This window comes from Lissotriton helveticus, chromosome 5_1, assembly GCF_964261635.1.
Source record: "Lissotriton helveticus chromosome 5_1, aLisHel1.1, whole genome shotgun sequence".
Taxonomy (NCBI): Eukaryota; Metazoa; Chordata; class Amphibia; order Caudata; family Salamandridae; genus Lissotriton; species Lissotriton helveticus.
In genome coordinates this window covers 406,745,728-406,771,108 of record NC_136065.1, presented here as the reverse complement: position 1 = coordinate 406,771,108, position 25,381 = coordinate 406,745,728, and the positions used below count along the sequence as shown (strand labels likewise).

At 45.9% G+C, this 25,381-nt stretch overlaps 1 protein-coding gene across 2 annotated transcripts in view; it reads left to right on the top strand.

The window, feature by feature from the left end:
* Positions 1–25,381, top strand: part of KCNAB2 (potassium voltage-gated channel subfamily A regulatory beta subunit 2) — a 1,353,173-nt gene that overhangs the window by 550,511 nt on the left and 777,281 nt on the right. The gene's annotated exons all lie outside the window — the stretch shown is intronic.

Below are 25,381 nucleotides of genomic sequence, written 5' to 3'. Positions count from 1 at the left end.
ATATAGCACAAACCCTACGAATATAAGGCGTCCGTTTGCTTTACAGACAGAACGGCAATGGAGACTAAGTATCTCCTTACAGTGAACAAAGAAACCACATCTACATGAAACTTGGAATCTAAAACAAAACTAAAACATCAACGGACTGTAGACCAAGAGAGAAAAGGCAATGAAGGTGGACAAAATGCAATTAATAATTGAATTTTCTTCAAGAATGATGAGATAGCACTTAGAGAAAGAAGCAGTGGCAAAGCCAATTGGTCTGGAGTTGGCAACCAGCCGTTTGGCTTTGCCATGTCTTGTTTTGTTGTGTCATGGTTTTTCCAAAACTTCATTGCGCGCCCTCGTCAATCTAAAAAGAAATATAGGCTAAAGGAGAAACATATTTTATTGTCTTCAAAAAGCACATATTACAATAGTAATCCCTGGCACTGAAGGGAAATATTTTATGCGTGGATGTGCTCCTTGTGAAAGGAAAGCTTGCTGTAACTCATAGTGAAGTCAGCCAATGTCTGACTGGCTGAAACCCACTGTAAATAACCATGTTATACACAATGTTAGTAAAATTGAAATGTCTTTACTAACACCTGACCTAAAAAGAAGTCAGTCATTCTTGCGTTGGCTGCCAGCTGATTGCTTTTGCTAATGCTGTTTTATAATGTTTTTGTAAATCTTTATTCACAATAGAGAGGCTTGCAAAGATGAAGGGAAGTGGGTGGGTGAGTACTTCTGTGGATGATGTCGTCAGTGATGTCACTGACCATGTGCAGTAATACGTGAGGTCATAAGCACTGCATTGCGGGGTCGTAAGTTATAGTCCTCTCAGCTAACTAGAATTGCTGAATATCCCTGGTTTTGAAAGAGTGAAATCTGAGCCGAACTATAATGTCCCTGTAACCTTTGTTTTTTTAAGTGACTTTCTATGGTTTTTTTAAATTTAGATTCCCAACTACAAGGTCCCCATAACCTTTGTTTTTTTTCCAGTGGATTTCTAAGTTTTTTTTTTTTTTATTGAATTCCCTAAATGTAACCACTAACCTTTGACAGTGAGTGTGTGAGTGAGTGCATGAGTGTCTCAGTAAGTCTGTGAGTGGGTGTCAGAGTGTCTGAGTGGGGTTGTCAGTGGGTGTGTGAATGTCTGAGTAGGTCTGTGAGAGCTTGCATGAGTGGGTCAGTGGGTGCGTGGAAAGAAAAGTAGGGGGGGGCACGCGGAACCAGATCTTCGCGCCAGCTCACACTGTGACCGCCCTTCTGTCTGGCTTGCCTGAAATCTGTTACCCTCTGCTGCTTTTGGTTTTGTGCCTCCTCTGCTCGTTTTATGCTAGTTTTCTGCATCTTCCCGTCTTGGTCCTGCCCTCTATTTTGCCTCTTTCTGCTTGTTCTGCCTATTATTTTGCCTCTTTCTGCTCGCTCCTGAAACTTTATTCTGCCTCTTTCTGATAATTTCTGACCTTTATTATGCCTCTCTCTGCTTTCTTCTGACTTTTATTCTGCCTCTTTCTGCTCGTTTCTCACCTTTATTTTGCCTCTTTATGCTCGTTTCTGACTTTTATTATGCCTCTTTCTGCTCTCATCTGACCTTTATTCTCCTTCTCTGCTCTCATCTGACCTTTATTCTGCCTCTTTATGCTCGTTCCTGGCCTTTATTCTGCCTGTGTCTGCTCCCTGCTAACCTTAATTCTGTCTCTTTCTGCTCGTTTCTCACCTTTATTTTGCCTCTCTTACTAGTTTTGTTTTACCTTTATTCTGCCTCTTTCTGCTCCCTGCAGAGCTTGATTCTGCCTCTTTTTACTTGCTTCTCATCTTTATTTTGCATTTTTCTGTCATTGCTGACCTTTATTCTGCCTCTTTTTGCTATTTTGCCTCTTTTGGCCGCTGGGGAAGCCAGACGGCCCTAGCGGTCTTCCTGCCTCCTGCGGGAGCTGGCATTGCTGCAGCACGGAGGGAGCTGCTGGAAAGACAGCTTTCTCTGTGCAGGAGCAATCATTTCATCTCTTTCCCTGACCCATGTCTGCGGGTAGGAAAAGAGATGAACCTCTGCTTCCAGTGATGGGAGCACATTGAAGGCTTCCGCCTGCTGAAAGCAGATTATTTGCTTTAACTTGGCGAAAGCTGTGAGCTCCCGCTAAGCTAAAGCAAACAGCTATGTCCCTGGGTTGGAGACCCTGGGACATAGCAGGAGCCGGCCCTAGGGGGTGGCAGTCCCCAGGGCAATGTACGGCTCCAGGAGGGGGTTTGCACGCCTAGCTCCTTTGATTCTGGTGGTCCCCAGTGCGAGATCGGTCTGGGAGGGGGTCATGCTGCCCCAATCCTAAAAAAAAAAAAAAAAAAAATGAAAACCCAGCCCGGGAAGGTGGTGGTCCCAATGAGGGGGGCCCCAAGGACCCACCGAGGGGCCGTAATGTAAACAATCGCAGGTGACCATGTTTTTTTTTTGTTTTGCCGCTGATTCGTGGCTCCGTCGTGCTCCCGTGGAAATTTGGCCCCATTGGGTTCTGCGTCTTTTCTTTTGTCTTTTTTTTTTTTGTTTAAATGTTTTTTGTGGGACTCTGCTGAAGCCGAGTCCCAAGATAGCTTCCAACACTACCTGGTTGAAGTGTTGGTAGCCAATCTGATTTGAGCTCGGAACGTTCTGATCCTCGGACGATCCTCATGCCTATATATGTAAATATTGATTTCTTTTAATATCTTAAAATCTACTAAATGGATTTGCACCAATTCACAAAAAGGTTGCTTTCTGAATAAACAGCGACTTTCTGGCAAATTTGGTATAATTCCGTTCAACAGTTTGTGCTGTGATCACGTATAAAATCCCTATGGAAATTTGCATTGGGAAAACACGTTTTGTGATCGCCCCCCCCCCCCTTTTTTTTTCTTGGCCCCCACTTGACGGATCACTCCGAAACTTTCAAGACAGCAGCTGCAGTGAGTATCGTACTAGTTTTGAAAATTTCGCAGGGATTTGTCAAACAGCACCAAAGCTATTGGCAAAACAAAAACTGTTCTTCCTTTGGAAACAACGTCCTAGCTACATATACCTACTATAGGTAATGTGTATCCATGTGTCCGTACATATATATATATATATATATATATATATATATATATATATATATATATATATATATATATATATATTGCTCCTCCATGCTTTGGTAACTGCTGCCGCTGCACCTAAACAGGGGGTGCGTCGTCAAAAACGGGCTACCGTAGCAAGATCCGGTATTATGCTCCAACCCCTCACGACAAAGAAGGACGACGCTGTGTTCTGGTTCAAATAATTTTAACTCCGCTTATAGAACGCATTTTGCCTGCCCTGCAGGCTTGATCACCAACATTTAATTAAACAAAACAACCATTTTTAAACTCCCGTGCTCGTGACAGGTGCTTGTGACAGGTGACATGACGTGACTACCCTGCTAGTATATTGAAGGAAAGACTCGTAGTTTTTTATGTGTAAACTACTACTAGCGCAAATATCGTTGTATAAAACACACTGCTTAAATATTAATTGAAGTGGGAATAAGCAAAAAAGTTACATTTCATTACCATATTGCTAGACATTTTAAGTGTGATATTCTGCGCATTGCTTAATACGCTATCTCAAAAGCTATACTACTGCTTCTGAAATCCTTTGCCGAAATCGAAAATTGCCACACATATTAAATAAATGGAATACATTGAAAAAATTGCATTCTCTACCACAGCGCTAAACCAGCAATATTAGCAATATTCATATTTGTTCAATGTTATTTAGAGAGCAAGAAGGGTGCCCGCTGGGGCTCTATTAGAAAGTGTATTTAAACTGTTAAATTGCTACACAAGTGGTACAGTGCCCACTGGGGCTAAACATTGAACGAATATGAATATTGCTAATATTGCTGGTTTAGCGCTGTGGTTGAGAATGCAATTTTGCAATGTATTCCATTTAATTAATATGTGTGGCAATTTTCGATTTCGGCAGAGGATTTCAGAAGCAGTAGTATAGCTTTTGAGATAGCATGTTAAGCAATGCGGAGAATATCACGCTTAAAATGTCTAGCAATATTGTAATGGAATGTAACTTTTTTTTGCTTATTCACACTTAAATGAATATTTAAGCAGTGTGTTTTATACAACGATATTTGCGCTAGTAGTTTACACACAAAAAACTACGAGTCTATCCTTCAATACATTAGCAGTGTAGTCACATCATGTGACCTGTCACGAGCACGGAAGTTTAAAAATGGTCTGAGCAGATCTGGAGAGAGTGTGCCCCTTAGTCATTTTTTTACTACATCTTTTTTGAGTCTTCTTGGTGCTCGAGGGATGTCCCATTGTCAAACCGGCTTCAAGCATTGTGTGCCTCTGGTTTCTGGAGCGCCACCACAACCTGAAGTCGTGCTCCAACTGCTGGGTCGTGAACCCTAAGTCTTTGCGGAAGCGGTCCTGAAAGCTTTTGGAGGCCTGACAGTATGCTCCGCGTCGTTCGAGGTCCCGGTTGAGAGGAAGGTCGCGGAGTCACCACCACTCATCCTCGAAGTCTTCACACTCCACGGGTAAGTCGAAGCACAAGAAGAAGGCGAAGAAGCATTGTCGCTCTTTGCCTTCTCCCCAACCGGCAGCGGCCTCTTCGGAGCCCATGCCGCCTTTTAATGAGGCCCTCACTGACATCCTTCTGGACACTTGGTCCAAGCCCAGCTCAGGGTCTTCTGTGGGCAGGATGATTGCCACCGCCCGGCCCCGGGTGACCCACTTTTCCTCTCCTAACACCCAACCCGAGAGCTTGGTGGTCCAAGCCTCGTCCTTGAAAGGCGCATTCCCTACTGCTCCCCTGATAAGGAATTCGAGAAGCTGATCCATCTTGTGAAGAAGATGATTTCTTCCTCCAGCTTAGGGCTGCAGTCGGTGAACATTGCATGCCACTTGGGCCGTTATACCCACACGGTGTGGGACACGGTTGCGCAATTGCTGCTACAGTGCCCGGAGGAGGCCCGGGCCGTGCTCGCCCACGCAGTTGCTGAGGGTCAGGACGCAGCTAAGTTCACCATCCGGTGCTGGCTGATACCGTCGACTTTCTGGGTATCCACGTTGGTAGCCCTGAGGCGCTACGCCTGGTTGAGGACGTCTGGCTTTTCTGGGGATGTCCAATCCACCCTTTTGTACATGCACTTTGATGGCCCTTGACTGTTTTGTGACAAGGTAGACTCAGCGCTCGAGTGCTTCAACGTCTTTAGGACTACGACCAGATCCTTGGGCCTCGCGGCAACCTCTAGCCCCAAGCAGGGTTGCCTTTCGTCCCTTTCGTGGCTATGAAAGGGGTGCCTCAACAGGTTCTACCCAAGGCCCCAAGGCCACGCAAGCTACCCAGCCTATGCGTAGTTGAGGACGTGGGACCCAGCGACGTGGGTCTGGGGGCCAGCGGGCGGGTCAGTCCACTCATATCCCCCTGCAGCAGCCTCCAAACCTTCCTAATCTGACCTTTCATGGCCACCAGAAGCCAATGAGCGGCAGGATGCGCCATCACCTCACCCACTGGCACAACATTGCGTGGGACAGGTGGGTTTTGCTAACAGTCCGAAGGGGCTACTCCCTCCTCTTTGAGACTACCTCTCCCTCCATGCCATCAGTACTCCATCGCATGTGGGAGGATCACTTGCCCCTTCTCCGCTAGGAAGTTACGTCTCTCTTGGCCAAGGAAGCTATCGAATGGGTCCCTGTGCCAGAAGTGGGTCGTGGTTGCAACTCCCACTACTTTCTGGTACCCAAGAAGAACAAAGGCCTGTGTTCTACCTTGGACCTCAGGGCTGTCAACCACTTCCTCCGGAAGGAGAAGTTCAAAATGTTAACCTTGTCTCAGTTCTTGTCTGTCCTCGACCCTGGAGACTGGATGGTAGTGTTGGACTTGCAGCATGCTTATTTTCACATCCCCGTCCGGCCAGCCCACAGGCGCTACCTATGCTTCACGGTAAGCCACGAGCATTTTGAATTTACTGTGCTCCCCTTTGACCTCACCAGCGCACCTCAGGTGTTCACGAAAGTGATGGTGGTGGTCGCAGCTCATCTGCGCAGATCATGGGTTCCAGTCTTCCCCTATCTCGACGACTGGCTGCTGGAGGCAGGCTCTCCCCAGGCTGTCATCTCCAGCCTCCAGACTACGGCGGACCTCCTACATTCGCTAGGGTTCACTATCAACATGCTGAAGTCGCACCTGACTCCCTCGCAGAAGCTCCTTTTCATCGGAGCAGTTCTTGATACAGCGCAGTTTCGGGGCTTTCCTCCCGAGCAGCGAGTCCGGGATATTCGGGCTATGATACCGATGTTCAGTATTGACAACACAACTGTGCCTGACCAAGGTTTCGCACTATAAATTTCAACGTTTGGGAAGTCAGTATGACGTTGTGCACATTAACATCCGGAGCTGGCCACAAAGAGCTCCACTGTCAAGACAGAAATCAAATTTATATAGCAAAGGATGGTGCACCAGAATTTAGTAGTCCAAACAAGCTGTTGAATTTTTCAAAAAAGTCCTTTATTATTTTCAATCTTTAAAAAGGCCATCAGCCAACGCATTTCGTTCCCATACGAACTTCGTCAGGGCTAGAGAAAAAAACCTGGTGACAAGTAAGGCTACCAAGCGCAGTTTATATGACTTAAGACCTCCACGTCATCAGAACGTCAAGATCTCCCAATATATGGATGAGACGTATTATGAAAAATTCCTTAGCGCCAATAGGCGTCACTGGGCAGGAGACTTTATGATCCGTACACGAAAGGACCACACTGTTAGGACACGTATCAATACAAATAACAAATTGGGCCAAGTTCCAATGTTGTGCCAGGTGTGAATCAGTGGGACTGCTCTAGTAGAAAATGGAGGTCATCCCTCATCAACTTTTAGAATAGCACGTAGAGAACTGGTATTAATAGGGGGTAGAAACTGCAAATTTTAAACAGGCGCTGTGGTAGAAGACATATATAAAGACCTGAACCACTAATAATGATCTCCCCAAGAAGACGGATCGTAATCTCCGTAATCGCCGAGTCCGTGTCTCCAAACCCGTTCCTTTCGAAAAGTTGATGAGGGATGACCTCCATTTTCTACTAGAGCAGTCCCACTGATTCACACCTGGCACAACATTGGAACTTGGCCCAATTTGTTATTTGTATTGATACATGTCCTCACGGTGTGGTCCTTTCGTGTCCGGATCATAAAGTCTCCTGCCCAGTGACGCCTATTGGCGCTAAGGAATTTTTCATAATACGTCTCATCCATATATTGGGAGATCTTGACGTTCTGATGACGTGGAGGTCTTAAGTCATATAAACTGCGCTTGGTAGCCTTACTTGTCACCAGGTTTTTTTCTCTAGCCCTGACGAAGTTCGTATGGGAACGAAACGCGTTGGCTGATGGCCTTTTTAAAGATTGAAAATAATAAAGGACTTTTTTGAAAAATTCAACAGCTTGTTTGGACTACTAAATTCTGGTGCACCATCCTTTGCTATAAAAATATGATACCGATGTTTCAGCCTCTATCCTGGATTTCGGTGAGAATGACATTGAGGTTGCTGGGCCTCATGACCTCCTGCATCCTGCTGGTGGATCATGCCAGATGGCATATGTGGGCTCTGCAGTCTGATGTCGTCCAGATCTCGGAGGGGACTGTACATCTGTTGCAGTGGTGGCTCACAAACTGGGATTGGGTCAACGGCAGATCCCTCTCCCTTCCCTAACCAGAGTTCACTGTGGTGACTGATGCGTCTCTCCTGGGATGGGGCGACCACATGGGAGAGGCGGAGATCAGAGGACTCTGGTTTCCGGCAGAGTCTGGGCTCCACATCAACCTTATGGAGCTTTGGGCGATCCATCTCGCACTGAAGGCATTCCTTCCTTCTGTCAAAGGAAGAGTAGTGCAGGTGTTCACAGACAACACCACTGCCATGTGGTACTGCAACAAACAGGGCGAAATGGGGTTGTGTACTCTGTCTTTGGACATGGCTGGAAAATCAGGGTATATCCCTGGTGGTTCAACACCTGGCAGGTTCCCTGAACGCCAGGGTAGACTAACTCAGCCGCCGGTGCATGATGGATTACGAACGGCGTCTTTACTCTGAGGTGGTGCAAGGTCTCTTTCAGCAGTGGGTAGAGCCTTGATTAGATCTATTTGCCACTGAAGAGAACGCGCACTGTCAGCAGTTCTGCGCTTTGGAGTTTCCAAGGCAGCACTCGCTCGGCGACGCCTTTCGTCACAAGTTGAATTGCAGCCTTCTGTACGCCTTTCCGCCTGTACCACGTCTACCCAGAATGCTGAAGATCAAGCGCGACCAGACCCAAGCCATTCTGGTGGCTCTGGACTGGGCAGGAAGAGTCTACTACCCCAAGCTCTTGGGCATGGCCATCAATCCTCTGATCAAACAGCCACGGGAGAATCTTCTGTTGCAGCACCAGGGGACGGTCCTCCACCCGAACCTGTCTAGCCTCCACCTCCTTGCATGGAGAGTGAGCGGCGACAGTTGACAGCTTTTGACCTTCCTCCCTAAGTCTGTAATGTCATCTTGGCAGCCAGGCATCCCTCCACTAAGTCGGTATACACCTACAGATGGAAAAAATGTGTGGCATGGTGCACAGCAAAGGCTGTGAATCCCCTTTCTGCCCCTCTTTCAGAGGTTCTCCTCTTCATTCTCGCCTTGACCCAGCAGGGCTTTGCTCTGTTTACCCTTAAAGGCTATCTTTCAGCAATTTTGGCCTTTCTTCGCCTTCCTGATCAGCCTTCTCTTTTCAAGTCCCCTATTGTAAACAGATTTCTCAAGGACATTACTCATCTCTTTCCTCCTTCTCCTTTCTTAATTCCCCAGTAGGATTTGAATTTGGTACTTACTTTTCTTAGGTGTGCTCCCTTTGAGCCGCTACATAATTGTCCTCTTCGTCTTCTTTCTGTAAAGACTGCTTTCCTGCTTGCCATCACCTCTGCTCACAGGGTGAGTGAGCTTCAGGCTCTGTCTTCCAAGCCTCCCTTTCTTACTGTTCTTCCGTACAAAGTGGTCCTTCGCACTAGGGCCTCTTTTCTGTCCAAAGTGATTACCTCTTTCCACTTAGGTCAGACCATCACATTGCCCACCTTCTTCCTGCCTCCGCACCCTTCCGAAGAGGAGGAGAGACTCCACCGTCTGGACCGAAATGTGCGCTGTCCTTCTACCTTGACCACACTAATGAATTCCGGATGGACAATCAACTCTTCGTGGGTTATGTGGGCGCCAAGAAAGGTCCGGCCCTCTCTCGATGGGTTGTCCTATTCATCAAGATTTGTTATTCTTTGGCAAAAATGGAACCTCCAGTAGGACTGTGTGCCCACTCCACCAGGGCGACAGCAGCCACTACTGCTTCGGGACGTGGAGTTCCGCTGGTTGAAATCTGCCAGGCAACCATGTGGGCATCCTGGCACACGTGCACGAAACATTACTGCCTGGACAGCTAAGTCTGGAGAGACGGCTTCTTTGGCCGTTCTGTTCTCCAGGACTTTCTGGTGTGAACTTAGTTTGCAGACCCACCACTAGGGTTGGTATTGCTGGGGTATGTATTCTAAGGTAAGGAATCTATAACTACAGTCTCTTTCAGATGAACAAGTTACTTACCTTCGGTGACATATGTCTGTAAGAGACATGTGAAGTTATAGATTCATTACCACCCCACCCATCCTCCCCGTTCTGTGAACTGACTTCTAGGGATATGGACTCCCTCCCAGGGCCCTAGTTATGTGCACCAGTGGTCAGTGTCTTGCATGGCTCTGCACTTCTTGCGTGGAATGTCGTGTCAGAACTGATGTCAGTGCACAGGGACGGCGTCTAAGTACACACTGCAATGGCATCCCGGCGACCACAACGCCGACAATGGACGCAGAGTCGACCGACACCACTTACCAACCCGCAGGGGTACTGCTCTGAAAGAAATTCTCGGGATCCAGTCCGACACCCGGGGTAATTCTAAGGTAAGGAATCTATAACTACGTATATCTCTTAAAGACACATTGGTACTAAAGATAAGTAATTTGTTCTTTAGGTCATTTGGATTAACCGTAATAGGGTTGAAAGCAAATATAGATCAATTAATTCACTCATCTCTAAAACCTCTGTTATAATCTTCCTTCTATTTGTTTTTATTGTTTTGTATGTTTTGAGAGTGAAAATGACTGCGACGGTCTGGCTGCGGTAACAATACACAAGGGTCTATGGTGCACTGTAGGTCAGAGCAAGCAAAACATTGCATCTAGATGTCCTTAAAGATAAGTGGATTCACTATTTATTAGCATTAGATTGTAAATTTCCATATGATAGTTGAAATCCCCCAGAACAAGGGAGCGATCATTATCAAGGATGAAATGTCCTATACCATCTGTATTGGAAGAGGAAACTACGGTCAAAAATTGTGTGTGTGGGTGGGAGGAGGCGATATATGAAAGCAAATTTATTTTTATGTACCCAGCTTTGCCTGCAAGAGCTTCTGCTTGAAATGTTCTTTGAAAATGTATTGACTTAATATCTGTTCTTAAATAATGGCTAACCTTCCTCTAGGTTTATAAGCTTGAGCAACTCTCAAGATCTAATATTTAGTTGGTAATAGTTTATTAAATGTGTTATGAATGTCTCAGTACCGAAGTCTCATTTAGGAAACAAAGGTCAAGGTCATGAGATTCACAGATATTAACAATCTGGAGGTGATGATTTGCCACTGATCCTAATTACACAGCGTAGCCTTCATATTTTACATGGAAAATGACATAAAGGATGACGTGGAAAAATGTGTTGCCAAATAGGATAAGACTTTGGAAAGAGATACATTGTGGTATTCATTCTCTGGTCTTAAAGAACATTTGGTAGCATAAGAATTTTTTTTATATGGGTAAACATGTTTGCTTCATTGACTCTAGATAAGAGGACGAACTACATTAGCATCAGGATTGCTGATCCTTGGTAGTTGGTCGGTTGGGCAGCATCTCGGGAGCTGTGTGGGAGAGAATGATAAGAAAATGCATGGCTCAGTGTAACTAGGTAAAAATAGTTTACACTGACTGAGCGTTTGACAAAAGTAATTATAGGAACTAATGGTAACAAATATTGGCAATGCCAAGAGGTCACACATTTGTGAGAGTTAAAGCTATTTGTGTTGTAAATGACAATGTCTTTTACCCATGTGTTATGGAGTGGAGAAGATTGTGTGGAGTGGAATTATATGGGTTAGATTGGAATTGTTAGTTGTGGAATTGTGTGGCGTGGAAGGGTGTGGAGTGGATGTGTGTTGTGGAATTGTGTTGCATGGTGTGCAGTGGATTTGTGTGGAAAGTAATTATGTGGTTTTGAGAGTACTACAATTATGGGGAGTGGAATTGTGTGTCAATGATTGTAGTTATGTGGAATGGTATTTTGTATAGTGGTATGTTGTGGACTTTAATTATGTGGTGCGCTGTTGAATTTATTGGCATGATGTGGGATTCTTTGTGGATCGGATGTATTTAGTGTGTTGTGTAAATGAGTTGTTGAATTGAATTATGTTGTTTGTTGCCAAATTGTGTGGTGTGGAATGGAAATGTGTAGAGTGGAATTGTGTTTCGTGGTACTGTGTGGCGTTGACTGAAATTATGCTGATTGGAATTATGTAGGACAAGGAACAAGGGAACGCTTCTCACATGGAGCCTAGGGTGTGTTAAACTAAGAAACTGCGGTTCCTTCGGACACGTAACTACTTGATGATAATAAGAAAAAATGCACGAAGGCAATGATACGAGTTAACAATTGATATCTGAGAGAGAGCGACTAAATACACTTAGGGATTCCTCTGCGGTAAACAATTTTTGTTTTCATAATCAAAAATGAAATAACACATACAAATAGCAAAAAAATCACAATGATGAATTGTGTCCCAGTGAAAGTATAAGAAATGCTGCCTAGGCTCAACCTAATAACTGCACAAAGAGGTATAAGTATAAACACAGCAGTAATATAAAAAAGAATAGAAAACTGTATACGTATTTAGTGGCTGATTTTTAAAGAGTGAAACCTGGAAACCTGGATAAATCATGGCTTCTGTAAAAATCAGAGAGGGACCCTTAGCTAAACCAAAGGAAATAGGGTACACTAATACATAAAAATAAATTATTCCTTGGTTGCTTATACCGACTCATACATATATCGCATCCATTCCCCAGCGTATTGTTGTATAAGGAAAAGCATGCAATAGAAAAGACAAGCACAAGTGTCGAAAGGTAGGGCCGAATTTGACCAAGAACCCTTCAGTATTTGCCCGGCGTTAGCCGCCTCTCATACCATTCGAGATTACCAAACAAAGAGGCAGGCGCTGGAGACAGAAGGCAGGAAACAGGAGTTTATTCTGACGGAGCAGAACACGTCAAATCAGACAACAGGGTATCTTCTCGAGGTGCTCTAGACGCATCCTTGAGGCCTGGCCTCTTATACACAGGTTTATTGCTTTATTACATGAAACACATTCTTGTCAATACTTGATGTACGGAAAGACATCCTCGGAATCCCCGCTTCACCCCCGTTCCCACACATATTTACAGTAGAGTTCCCACCTCGACCTCAGCATGTGGTGGTTGTCGCGCAGCTGGACATTCTGCTGGGAACGGGAAAGGGGGCGATCGGTCGGATCTAGAGGTGTGAGGGTATTGATTAACCACCGCTCCTTTGATGTGAGGCGGGCCCTACTGTAGGGGGCAATAAACTGCATCTGCCGGGCTAGGTGATGACCTGGGATCGGGCTGGACAATCGGGCAGGGAGGAAGAGGTTATCAAAGAAGGGCCTGTTCTTTGAATGAGATGAAAGAGCGACGGGGTTCAGCACAGGATGTGGCTCGGAGACAGGGTCGTGCTAGAGGTGCGCTTATGGTCCAAGCAGGAGAAACCGGGAGCTGTCGGGGCGCGGGGGAATGCTTGTGAGGCAGGGGTGTGAGGGGGAGAGGCGCGCAGGCTATTGGCAGTGGGCAGAGAGGTCGTGACAAAAAAATGGCTGCCACCTACTTTCGCGATGGGGCCTAAAAGGGACAAGATGGCGTGGCTACTGTTTTCATGATTGTCGCTCTACTTTCAACAGTGGCTGTGGTGAACATAAATGAACGCCGCTTATGTATACCGATTTTAATCATTTTCCACAGTCCCCAGTTTTTATCATGAGTAAGTTCATTTCTGTTCGTCTGAGGTAAGGACGTACAAGCTGACATTTTAGTTATACTAATAAGGGAGGTATGTCGCTGGGCTGTCTATCGAGGTCTTTGGTAGCCCATATGTATCACGGGCAGATGGAAATAATCCTACTATAAATGTTGACAGAATCGTACACAACCACATGTAGTCAATGCGATAGGCGAGGAGGCAGTGCATATAAAATTACATTAGCTGTGTCATACGTCAGACCTTGGAGACGGGGACATTATTTAGACGATGTAGGAAATTCGTTCGAATACAAGCATGATGTCATACAGAAAATGTTCTGACAGAATAAGGGCTATTATCACTTGAGGTCTGGACTCCATGGGGATCAAAACTAAACAGCATGTTCATGTGCATAACTGGTGTTCTACAATCATCAAGGTATAGAGTTAACGCCTTCTTAGTTATCCTTGTACGATTGAAAAGCGACCGATGTAAGGTTATGAAAACTCAATTGGGTGGTAATCAATATGAAGCGGTTGGGAGAGAAATTCAACTTGACAAGGGACAGTCAAGGGGTGGAAATGTTTAAAAAGGGTTCGTCTGTCCAGTGTCTTTTTACAGCGAGCCATCACTGGTAGGCTCTCATCGTTCTTCCTCTTTCGTTGGCGCTGTTGAGCCCCGTCGGTGGAGCTACGCGTCCGGCTCTGCTTCGAATCTCGCGTTGCAGGGTGTGGCCATTCTTTGCTCTTGGACCACAGTCCTGTGTTTGTCCTCAGAGTCAAGTTCAAAAATTCCATATGGAGAAAGGGGGGGTTATGGGGGCGTGCTTTGGGAGGCCGAGGGAAGAGAGGGTGGAGTGGGATCAGATCTGAAACGGACCAAGGAGGGCAGAAATTTCAAGCAAGCGGGCCAATCAATCGGGCACAATGGGCTGGGACTTTCGACACGGGCTCATCAACGTGCAGGGGCTTCTGGGTGGCCCTTCTTTCCTTCACTTTCCACGCTGAGAACGGTGCCTTGTCCCGCAACTCTTTGCTCTGCGGCTCCCCCTAGGTCGAGGTCATAGATTTTCCCCGATCTGCAGCCAGGCTGTGCGTCACATCCGGCCTCTCTCCTCCCGACGACTGCACGTTATCCTTGAATGAGTATAAAAAAACAATTTTTTGAGAATTGGCAGGGGAAGATGTTTACACACTTTAATTTCTCTCCCAACCCCAAGTAGTTGGGGAAACGTTCATTGGTCACGATAGGGTGGATGCTTAGTAATCCTTACATCGGTGTATGTTGTTACTCATGCATCATTGCTGTAGTGCAGGTTGGCAAGCATTTTTATTTTCAAACAACACGTCTGTCTGGTGTTTTACTCTTGTTATAGTTGCGAACGTAGCAAGAAGTCTGTTGTCTAAAAATTACATAGTTTATCGAATTCAAACCGGCTCCTTCAGTAGAGACTCGCGTTTGTCTAAAACAAATCCTGTTGAGCTATATGTTTCTTCAAGGTCTGCTAATTTATAAAAATTGTGAAATGCTGTTATCATGGGACTATAGCTACTGTCTTAAAGATTTTCTGGGACGGCTGGTACAGAACTGGGACCATTCTGGAGGAACGGGGACGTATCGGACATTCTATTTTTGTACAATGGACGGAGGTAATCCGAACGATGAGGGTGGTGTTACCAAAGTACTTAAGAAAAAAGCCACTGACATATAGTTCCCTTTTTAAGGGTCAGATTAGGGGACATCAGTCGTCTCACCTGTCCTTTCTTTCTCGGCCAATTAAGTTTCATCATTTTACAGAAAGGAGAGGCAGTAATATGGCAAAAATACTATCGTTTTGTTTCTGTCAATTTGTTCAAACACTGTCGTGTCTAAGAGCCAATTATTCCCGTACCGGCGAGGTGCAGTGTCGTCATTTATTCAAAAGGGAGCGAGGGAGCCCTCAGAGGGAGAGAGCGTCGTGCGTACCAAATAGGCTATTAGTACACGTACAACATAAAAAGAGGGAGAGAGGGAGAGACGTGTACAATAATAGGCTATTCAGTGCACACACATATAGATCAGTACGGGTCAGTTTCACGTAAAAAAGAACACAAGCTGAGGGAAAACATAAATTCATAGTTTACGTAAACACAAATACCAGATAGGGTGCGACAGTACATACATCAAGTATGAAAACTTAAGATAAAACAGAGGGCTATTTTTGGCGAAAGAGCCTTTTCATGCGTGTTGCATATTTTCAGTACTCTATTTAATTCATTTGGGGTCGAGCTCTTCGTTCTCCTTCCTTCCTAATAGCAGACAATTTCTGTTGGTAACCTCGCTTTAATAAATACTTACTCCTTTTAATTGGTCGGACACTGGTCCAGTCGTGCTTATACTCACGGTGGGGCCTTCCAACATCTAACAAATGTCGATCCGAGTTGGGGTAAAGGAGAGGTGTCTGTCGGATGTGCGATAGTGCAAATCTGACTTTTCTATGAGGATGGAAGAAGAGGGGGTGAATCTAAAACATGACAATATCCCTAATTTCTGGGCTGAGGGGGGATTTTAGATGAATCCCAACCCGGGGTATCCTTAACTCTTCTCATCTAGTCTGCACACTAAGTTGACTCACTGGCGTTCATTTGGGATATCGGTTGGGGTCCGAGGTACTACAATAACCCTTCAAGTTTCTGGCGTAGGCCACTCTCCCATTCACTAGCTCCAGGGAGGGAGAGAGAGTCGTTCCTAGGTAGGGTAAGTGCTATATTCTTTCTCGTCCTTCACATGCAGGTACCTTGTTCGGGCTTGTTTTTCTTATTCCATTAACCGCTCGATCCATACCTCAGTCATACAAAAAAAAGCATTTGTCCGTCAACCCAGACGTGCGCCACACATGAGCATTCATACAACACAAATCGGGGCCCACGCGTGCATTCATACCATACAATTCTTCCTTTTTCTGCGTGTAACACAGTGCATTCTGGGTCTTCTCCATACTCCAGCTGAAATTCCGATATTAACCTGCAGAGAAAGAGAAGGGGGGGGGGGGTGACAGCGTACAAAGCACATCAACGCGCAAAGACACGAAAATGTTTCTACCTACCACGTGCCTAACTTATCTTCTGTGGGAAGCAGTACCTTGCATCTCGGCATTGCAGCCCAAAGGAACTGGTCTATCGTCCTATTCATAGATATATCTAAATATGCGAGTCTTTTACCTATTGCTTATGCTGCAGAAATGCAAAAATACGACAGATCTTGACTATTATTTTCGCATTGTTCGTATGTACCATGCCTTTCTAATTTTTCATAACCAAAATTGCTTCATTTTACTTGTAAAAACTCAAACGAGACAAATGGTTGCAGGATCAATGAAGGTTGATTTTATAATTGAAAGTAAAACAAGATCAGTTACAATAAAATCGTTTATACGCATACCATGGGCGAGCATCATGAGTAGCATTACTTCGAAAATACAATAATCAATAGTGAATAAGAACCAATATCAGCAGGGTTGTCCGCATGCCCAGTCAGTACCCTTCCCCGCCCGCCACGTGCTCAAGGACCGTATACATATCCCATAATATCAAGGCTACGCAACTAAAACGTCATAAGGAGTTGCAAGTCTCGCCTATACTGGCGCCATTTTGGGGCGTGGCCGGGTGGGTCCAGAGTATAGTTCAAATGCCTCCGACAACTAGCGGCCGGACCAGAACCCCTTTCGGTAGTCCAAAAAGTTCGTTAGCGCCAACAGAGAGGACAAGCGGCGTGGACTGCGGCTTAAAGGTGAGGAAGGCAAAATCTTCCCTACCGGGTCCCGCTGAGGTCCCACCGGAGCTGATCGAGTTTGGCAGTACAAAGGCCGGTGTCAGCACGAGAGTACCACCATCTTGTGACAATGTTGTGGCCACTCCGGAGAGCGGGACAGCAGGTGTATCCCTCCGCCGACACGTTGAACCAGTCTTTCCTTCGATACCAGATGTGGTTAAGGTGGCGGTCGCCCGGGGCAGTGGCATATCCATGGGGGATAGTCGAGCAACAGTGGCGGTGGCCCCCACCGGAAGCCTGCGGGAGCCGAGGGCCAGTGACTTTCGAAGAATTTTTAAAACTGAGAGGACGTCTTCACGAGTGGGGCTCATGCCCGAGCAGGCAAGCATCCGAGTTCCAAGGTGGCCCAGCGCCACTCCAATGGACCAGGCCCAAATCCGGGGTGTCAGCCGCCATTTTGTGAGCTCCGTAGCGACCGCCTGTCGCTGCACCGCAAGAGCGGGTGCAATTCAGTTGGATGGTGGATGAGACACTGTTCCGCCAGAGCGGGCGCAACTCAGCTGGCCGCGCGAGGCACTGTGCCGCAAGAGCGGGCGCAACTCAGTTGGCCGCGCGAGGCGCTGTGCCGCAAGAGCGGGCGCAACTCAGTTGGCCGAGTGACGCGCTGGGGTGTAGCTGAGGCACCTCCACCTGGGGCGGTGGGGGAGGCTTGTTCGCGCCGCCTCTCCCTCCCGGCGCACCCCACGCCGTCCGGATGCCACCTCAGGGCGGACGAATGGGAAGGCCCGTACAACGACATCATGGCCGTGGTGCTTCCGGGCCGTCCACCCGACGACCTCTTCGGCCGATGGATGCCAGCAAGGTCTTGGCGCGTTGGGTAGCCTCCGGCCTATTCGCTCAACGGGCCGCTACCGACGCTACCTCGCCGGCTGATGGCTTTTGTAGACTTTTTATAGCCCAAAGCCTACTAAAAAGTAGCTCAAAGTAGCCCAACATTGAAGGCGGGACAGGAACAGCGTTAAGCAGACGGTGAATGCGTTGGGTTTGTTGTTGCAGCCGGCTGCCATGTAAATAGTTTGTTTAATAAAAAGTTGTAAATAGTTGTTTAGTAAAAAGTTTTCATGTTACTTTGCTGGAGTGTTGTATATATTTGTAATGCTTGCATAGGGTTTGTCGTTATTTGGGCGGGGTGGGCGGTGGAGCCGAGCTGTCTTGCAGCCATCCTGGTGTCGAGCTCGATTCTTCTCATTAGTTTCATATTTCTCATGAGGGGTTGTTCCTAATGTTTCTATTTTAGCGAGGTCAGAGAAGAGATCCCATCAGTGGCCTACTGATTTTACTCGATTCCTTTTGGTTTTCCTAATGATTTTTATGTTTTTGTTTGCTGCTAGCACGATACAGCGGCTAACCCGCAATTTTTTTTTCTTTTTATATATATTTATGTCCTTTTTATTAGGGGCGTCCTCCGGCGGAGCCGGATGATCTACCTCTAATAAACGGTCCGGGCTGAACCACCTACCAACAAACGGGGCAAAGATAGGCACGACGGGTTACAAAGGGGACAAAAGTCTGCACTACCTATCCTTCACTATCCGCAAAGACTAAACAGAGTATTGCGACCCTGTGCTTATTTGTGAATAGAGAATAACCCAAAGAGAACCAATTCCGAACGATCAATGTTCGGTCAAACAATCAATCAAATGAGGGATAAAAATAGGCACGACGGATTACAGCGGGGGCAAAAGCCTGCGTTACCTATCCTTCACTATTCACAAGGACTAAACAGAGTATTGCGACTCTGTGCTTTTTTGTAAATAGAGAATGATCCAAAGAGAACCAATTCCAAAACAGTAAATGCTTGGATAACAATCAATCAAATGAAGAGGGAAGTAGGCACGACGTATTACAATGGGGGCAAAAGCCTGCGTTACCTACCCTTCACTATCTGCAAAGACTAAACAGAGTATGGCGACTCCGTGCTTGTTTGCAATAGAGAATCTCTCAGAAACAATCAAATGAGTAATACTAGTATTTTCAAACAATCAAACATCAATTCGCAATTCGTCGTGTTTGCACGACCTTACCCGGACCGCATGGACAGTTTCTCGTCTTCCGCTTCCAGCGCCTGATCGTCCTCTATTCTCTGTAATTGCTGTGGCACTCCTGATGGTTCCCAGTCAGGACCGTAGATCACTCGAGAGAGGTCTGCTCGGAACCGGTGAAGTTCGGGTGATCGGCTGCCAGACGAGGGTCTATCGGGCAGGTGCACTTCCCGATCGTTGCAGTCATTCACTCTGTCGTTGGGACCTCTCTCACTGGATCCACGCGTCGCTGATGGGCCCCACGTTTGGGACGCCAATTGTCGAAAGGTAGGGCCGAATTTGACCAAGAACCCTTCAGTATTTGCCCGGCGTTAGCCGCCTCTCATACCATTCGAGATTACCAAACAAAGAGGCAGGCGCTGGAGACAGAAGGCAGGAAACAGGAGTTTATTCGGACGGAGCAGAACACGTCAAATCAGACAACAGGGTATCTTCTCGAGGTGCTCTAGACGCATCCTTGAGGCCTGGCCTCTTATACACAGGTTTATTGCTTTATTACATGAAACACATTCTTGTCAATACTTGATGTACGGAAAGACATCCTCGGAATCCCCGCTTCACCCCCGTTCCCACACATATTTACAGTAGAGTTCCCACCTCGACCTCAGCATGTGGTGGTTGTCGCGCAGCTGGACATTCTGCTGGGAACGGGAAAGGGGGCGATCGGTCGGATCTAGAGGTGTGAGGGTATTGATTAACCACCGCTCCTTTGATGTGAGGTGGGCCCTACTGTAGGGGGCAATAAACTGCATCTGCCGGGCTAGGTGATGACCTGGGATCGGGCTGGACAATCGGGCAGGGAGGAAGAGGTTATCAAAGAAGGGCCTGTCTTTGAATGAGATGAAAGAGCGAGGGGGTTCAGCACGGGATGTGGCTCGGAGACAGGGTCGTGCTAGAGGTGCGCTTATGGTCCAACAGGAGAAACCGGGAGCTGTCGGGCGCGGGGGAATGCTTGCGAGGCAGGGGTGTGAGGGGGAGAGGCGCGCAGGCTATTGGCAGTGGGCAGAGAGGTCGTGACAAAAAAATGGCTGCCACCTACTTTCGCGATGGGGCCTAAAAGGGACAAGATGGCGTGGCTACTGTTTTCATGATTGTCGCTCTACTTTCAACAGTGGCTGTGGTGAACATAAATGAACGCCGCTTATGTATACCGATTTTAGTCATTTTCCACACAAGGAATAAAGCCCAAACAGTAAACCAAAAATCAAGGTCAAAGATCCAAATCAATACGAGCAGATTTATTCGAAAAAAAAAATCCAAATCATTTTAAAAATACATAATAAAAAGATTTAAATCAAATATAGTCAAAAACCATACTATGTAAGACATTTGTTCAAGAAGGCAAATTCATAAAATTGTCCCTTGCAAGACGATAAGGAGTTAATCCCCACAATCACCCCCTGAGAGAAAAACAATTGACAATATAATTTGTCATATACTGTGACACATCTGTAAAACAAACTGTTGACTAAAACCTGATACACGCTTGTCTGGACGTATCTGTGGGCACCAGTCAACTACCAGATTGTGTCTAATAGCTGCATCTACGCGTTTCGATGGCCCTCATTTATTTACACCCTCTTTATCAAGACTATCATATCAATCTCTCGATTTGGAAGTTCTTCTTTAAATCAAGACCTCCTATGTTCAATCGTTATAAACAGAGTCTTTCTTCATATAAGTGAGACTCCAAGTTTTGTATCACCGATCGTTCTCTCTCTATAGAGTCGGCACCTCCAACAACTTGAGGAGATATGGATATTTAAAAGGCCGCCTGTTCTCGCCCTTCCCAGTGTGAGTCCAAGGGATTATTCAAAGACTACCCTGTCTTTTTAATGACCTAGGGTTGTATTCTACGCGCCCTTTGTTTACTTGGGCTGTAAATATAGCATGATCGCTGCTCTGGTTTTTCTGATTCCCGGTCATGAATCTGCCGTCAATGGCTTCCCCACTTATTTTTGTGTGATCTTAGGGAAATATTTCACAAAAACTCCTTCATTATTACGTGAGAAAGCACTTTCAAATATGTGAGTTTAGAATGCCAGTTGTACAAAAACCTGTTGTGTTTATTTAGTAGACTATAATGTTTCTCCATGATCTCTGGGCCATGTACAGGGTTTACAAGACAACTGTCTTGCCTCTTAGGTCACTAATGGTTTATATTTAAAAAGGCTCACTTTTAATAAGTACTTCTCAGTGCAGTGCTATAATTACGCACACACAGAGTCAAAGTAACTTTACCACAGGCTAATCAGGCAGGCACACTGATATCATCAACCACAACCCCACACAGATGTTTACATACATCACATACATGTTGGAGGCAAAGGACTCCAGTTAGGCGAGAGTGATCAGACCTTTTATACAGGGGAAAACTGTAGGCTCCCCCTTCTCTATTTTTTTCTGCTACCATCATCAGTCTCTCATAGTCTGGGTAGAGAGGTCAGTAGCCATTATCGAAAACAGTGGTGCACATTAAGTGCCCTCTCACCCTCTTAGGCTAGCTTTGGGGTTTGACAGTCATCTAATGGAAAAAGCCTCAGTGGGCGTGCATAACTATTGAGCTCTCTGATGAAATAACAGCCAGATCAAGAAAAAGAAAAAAAGACCTAGAACAATAGAGCCACGCAGTTGCTTTTTGAACGATCAGCATGCAAATACTTAATTTTAAAGACACACTAACTCGTAGACATTCTAAACAGCTGCTAATAAATGAGAAATGCTGGCACACAGGAGCTACTTTAATCTCATGGTACAGGCAGGCATGACGCTCATATGTGGACTCTGGTATTTAAACTTTAGGAATTGACACTCAAATCATGGTTTCAAGTTCGGAAAAGTGAGCATAACAAACTACCTAACTTAAGTCCATTCGTTTAACTAGGACCTGGCCTGGCACTTCAGACTGGATTGGAGCAAATTCAAGATTGATTTACATATGGCTGGGTCCAAACTGAGATGACATGGTGATCAAAATAAGTTAATAATATATGTCTTGAAACTCGAGTAGGAAACTCCACCGGTGGTGTTTTTCTTTTTTATTGGACCCTCCTCAGAGCGGACATCACTGTATGAAACCCAAAGCACTATTTAAGCTTAAGAACAGATTAACTGCAGACACATTACAAGGAAAAATGTGCAAACAAAACACATCCTAGTGTAATGTACAGACATTGCCCACCAATCAACAAACATACATGCATCAGGACTCAAAGTGCTAGCTTTCAAGCTGTCTCATAAAGAGTGACCTCCGCAAGAGGTGCACTGGCGGATGTTTATGTACAGTCACATTCGAGACAACTGCATCAAGTTCCTGGACCTTACAAAAGCTTCCAATATTTTGTCTTTACTTTCTCAAAATGATCTCTTTTGCTACCTGCATGGTATACCATGTTCCCTAATACTTTTACCATTTGTTTAATGGTTTTGAATGAAGTGGCTTGATTAGATGGACTTACAAATAAATGTGTAAGTTCTTCTACCTTTGGATGGGGAGGAGGGTGCTATACATTTAGACTGTGAAACGTTAGTGTTAAACGCAGGCATATGGAGTGAAAGCGATGCAACAAGACGCATCCTGGCTGCAAAATCAGAACTAGCAGAGCTTTCTTGGCCCAGTCGATTCCCAAGCTCCCACCTGTATCTCCCAATGGCGGCTGGTGACATTTGAAAGTGGTGGCATAAAAGTTTGGGTTGAGTGTCCCATGTGACCCCGACTGCCCTAAGGGTGTTCCGCGGGGGTCTTCCCCGAGAAAAGTTTGAACAAAGAGTGGGCAAATGGTGCATTTCCAAGCAACTTTGACAAAAGCAAGGTCAAAAAAAGCAATTGTGACTACTCCACGTGGTTGCAGCAACATAAATAGCATTAGTGCAGCAGGTACTCTGGCACAAGGGCCCTCTGCACCCCAAAGGTGTTTTTGTACGTAGAAGACATATGATGGGGACCTATTTTCCTTGCTTGTTTTTTGCACCGCAGGGCTGAGGCCACTACCATAGACATTTTAAAACTTTAGACCCTTGCCTCAAGGCCCAAACTGGTGGCGCCTTCTCAGTACCATGCACATGTGCCAGTCTGCATTGCTAAAATTTGTTAAAAACTGTTTCAGCTGACCTCCACATGGTTTTAGACAGTTTCGCTTGTGAAAGTTTAGGCCGAGGTATAAAAATTAAACTAGGGAACGAAATAAAAGTGGGAAATCCTGCTCCGAAGTTACCCCTGGAGGGAAAGCGTATTCTCCAAGCCTCTGACCCCTGACCTTCCTCCAGAAGGCTGTAGCTCAGACCGATGAGAGCAGGGCAAATGTGGGATAATAGACAGAGTTGCAGCTGTGGAAACTAGAGAACCAGGTTTAAGTCTCAGCATCAGTTCAACAGCATTCTAGGATTCATTCTGGGAAGATCACAATCTCCTCGTGCCTAAAAAACACAAATGTGTTCTTGTGTAATGTTACTGGTAAAGCACTCCAATATATTCAGGTCACGTTTGCGCTACAATTTAAAACTGCAAATTCTGCAAATAAGAAATGAGCTTTTATAAAGAAGAGCACTAGTGCCTACAAGTGAAACATGGTGCTCTCAGGGTGAGAGCAGAGCACGGCTGTGGGTGGCATACATGGCAGTAACAGACCGGATCCAGGTGGGAAACGCTTGAATTTCGAAAGCCACCCATGGCTTTCATTTATCTTTCTGAAATTGCTCCCAAGTCAGTACAAGCCAAAGTGAGAAATATGTTCTCTCGATTTTCTTTTTTTAAATCTTAATCTACCTCCATCTTCATGAGCGGCTGTGAGGAAAATGAGGAGTATGGGAGCTGCACTGTAAAATTCAGACATCATCCTCCTGTTTCATGTGCGCGCCAAAGCAGTGTGCTTGTCAACAGGGAAATAAGCTGGCTACGTTTTGGGGGGTGAAGGCAAGGATTCTATGCTTTGATAAAAAAAATCTGCAAACTGCGGTCATTTCGTCCACCCTGATCCTACTGCTTTTCGTCCTTTGATTCAGATTAGAGAAGTGCACACGCACGTGTTAAAAGCGAGCAGAAAATTAAAAAATACAAAGAGGGCTGGCATGTATCAAATATATGAGGAGAAATATCTATCTACATCCGTCCACCATGGAAATTGGTGAACGATGCTCCCGTCATAATGTAATTATTTTCCCAGTGATAAAAGGAGGCGCCTTTCTGATTCTGCCAGCTTATTCAATTTATAAGCATTTCCAATGACATTGACCAGAAACGGAAGCGAAATGGAAAAGCCTGCACATAAAGAATAAACATATTAATTGCTGTTGCCCTGGAAATAAGAACAGGTGTCATGAATTTTAAAGTGCCTCTGTAGAGTTGAAGCAACAGTAAACAGAAGTTTATGCAAAAACTTCAAACAGGCCTGGCCTGAGCGAGTTGCTTACTTGTTTCCCCATGGAGGCGGGCTGCTACGCTTTCTTTTTTTACATATCTGCTCGTTGTGAGGCTGCGCGGCAACGTCGAAATGGGGGAAAGCTTCAAGCCTTCTAGTTGGCAGCCCTGTCAAGTATCACGCTTCAGGCGTGATTCTAACGCATTTCAGTGTGGTGGTCCGCATCACCGCACTGAAATGCGAAGTCACGCATATTAGGGCTTGTGGTCCTCAGCTGTCAGAGCTGCGGTCGAGCTCTGGCCTGTTTAATTACTAATAGCAGCCGGTGAAGCGCGCGCAGTTCGACATACTAAAGAGGCTGGTTTGTTGAATTTATCACTGCGCAGCCGCACGCATTCCGCACTTTCTTGACGTCACAGCAGCTGCAGCCAATCATGGGTAGTGATACCGGGCGGGAGTTAATTCAGCAGAGCCCACTCTCTGTAAAATGAGGATTTATGTGGATTTGGAATTGAGCATGAGTCCGACCCCCGAGGAGACGATGGAGGCCACTGTGGTCTTGACGCTGCCCAAACAAACTGGCCAGGACCCCTGACTGCAGCTCTCAGCTGACACTGAGCCGGGCCAACCGAGCTCGGGCTGTCAGGCATCGGACAAGGGGAGGGCGGCCGACATGGAATGCAGCTGCTCTCTCCGCAATCCCTGCATAAAGTAAGTGTGTGGACGCATAACATGATTAATTGCAGTAAGGTTAATTTAAAGTTCCAAATGTTGTGGTTCCCGTAATTTAGAGACTCTGCCTGCCAGCAGTGTCTATTTAGTGATAAGAAATAATATTTACCAAATGTCCTGGATAGTGGTGGGGTAATCTTTGCTACAAAACATGCCTGGTACCGTTGGAGCGAACACTTTCTATGTAGAAACGCAAATATTCTGACAAAATTTTGAATTGTCTAGTCCCGGCTTTTTCCTGACCTCAGGCCACGCTGTACCTCTTTTCCGTTATGTTGGCCTCTGCAAGATTCCCTC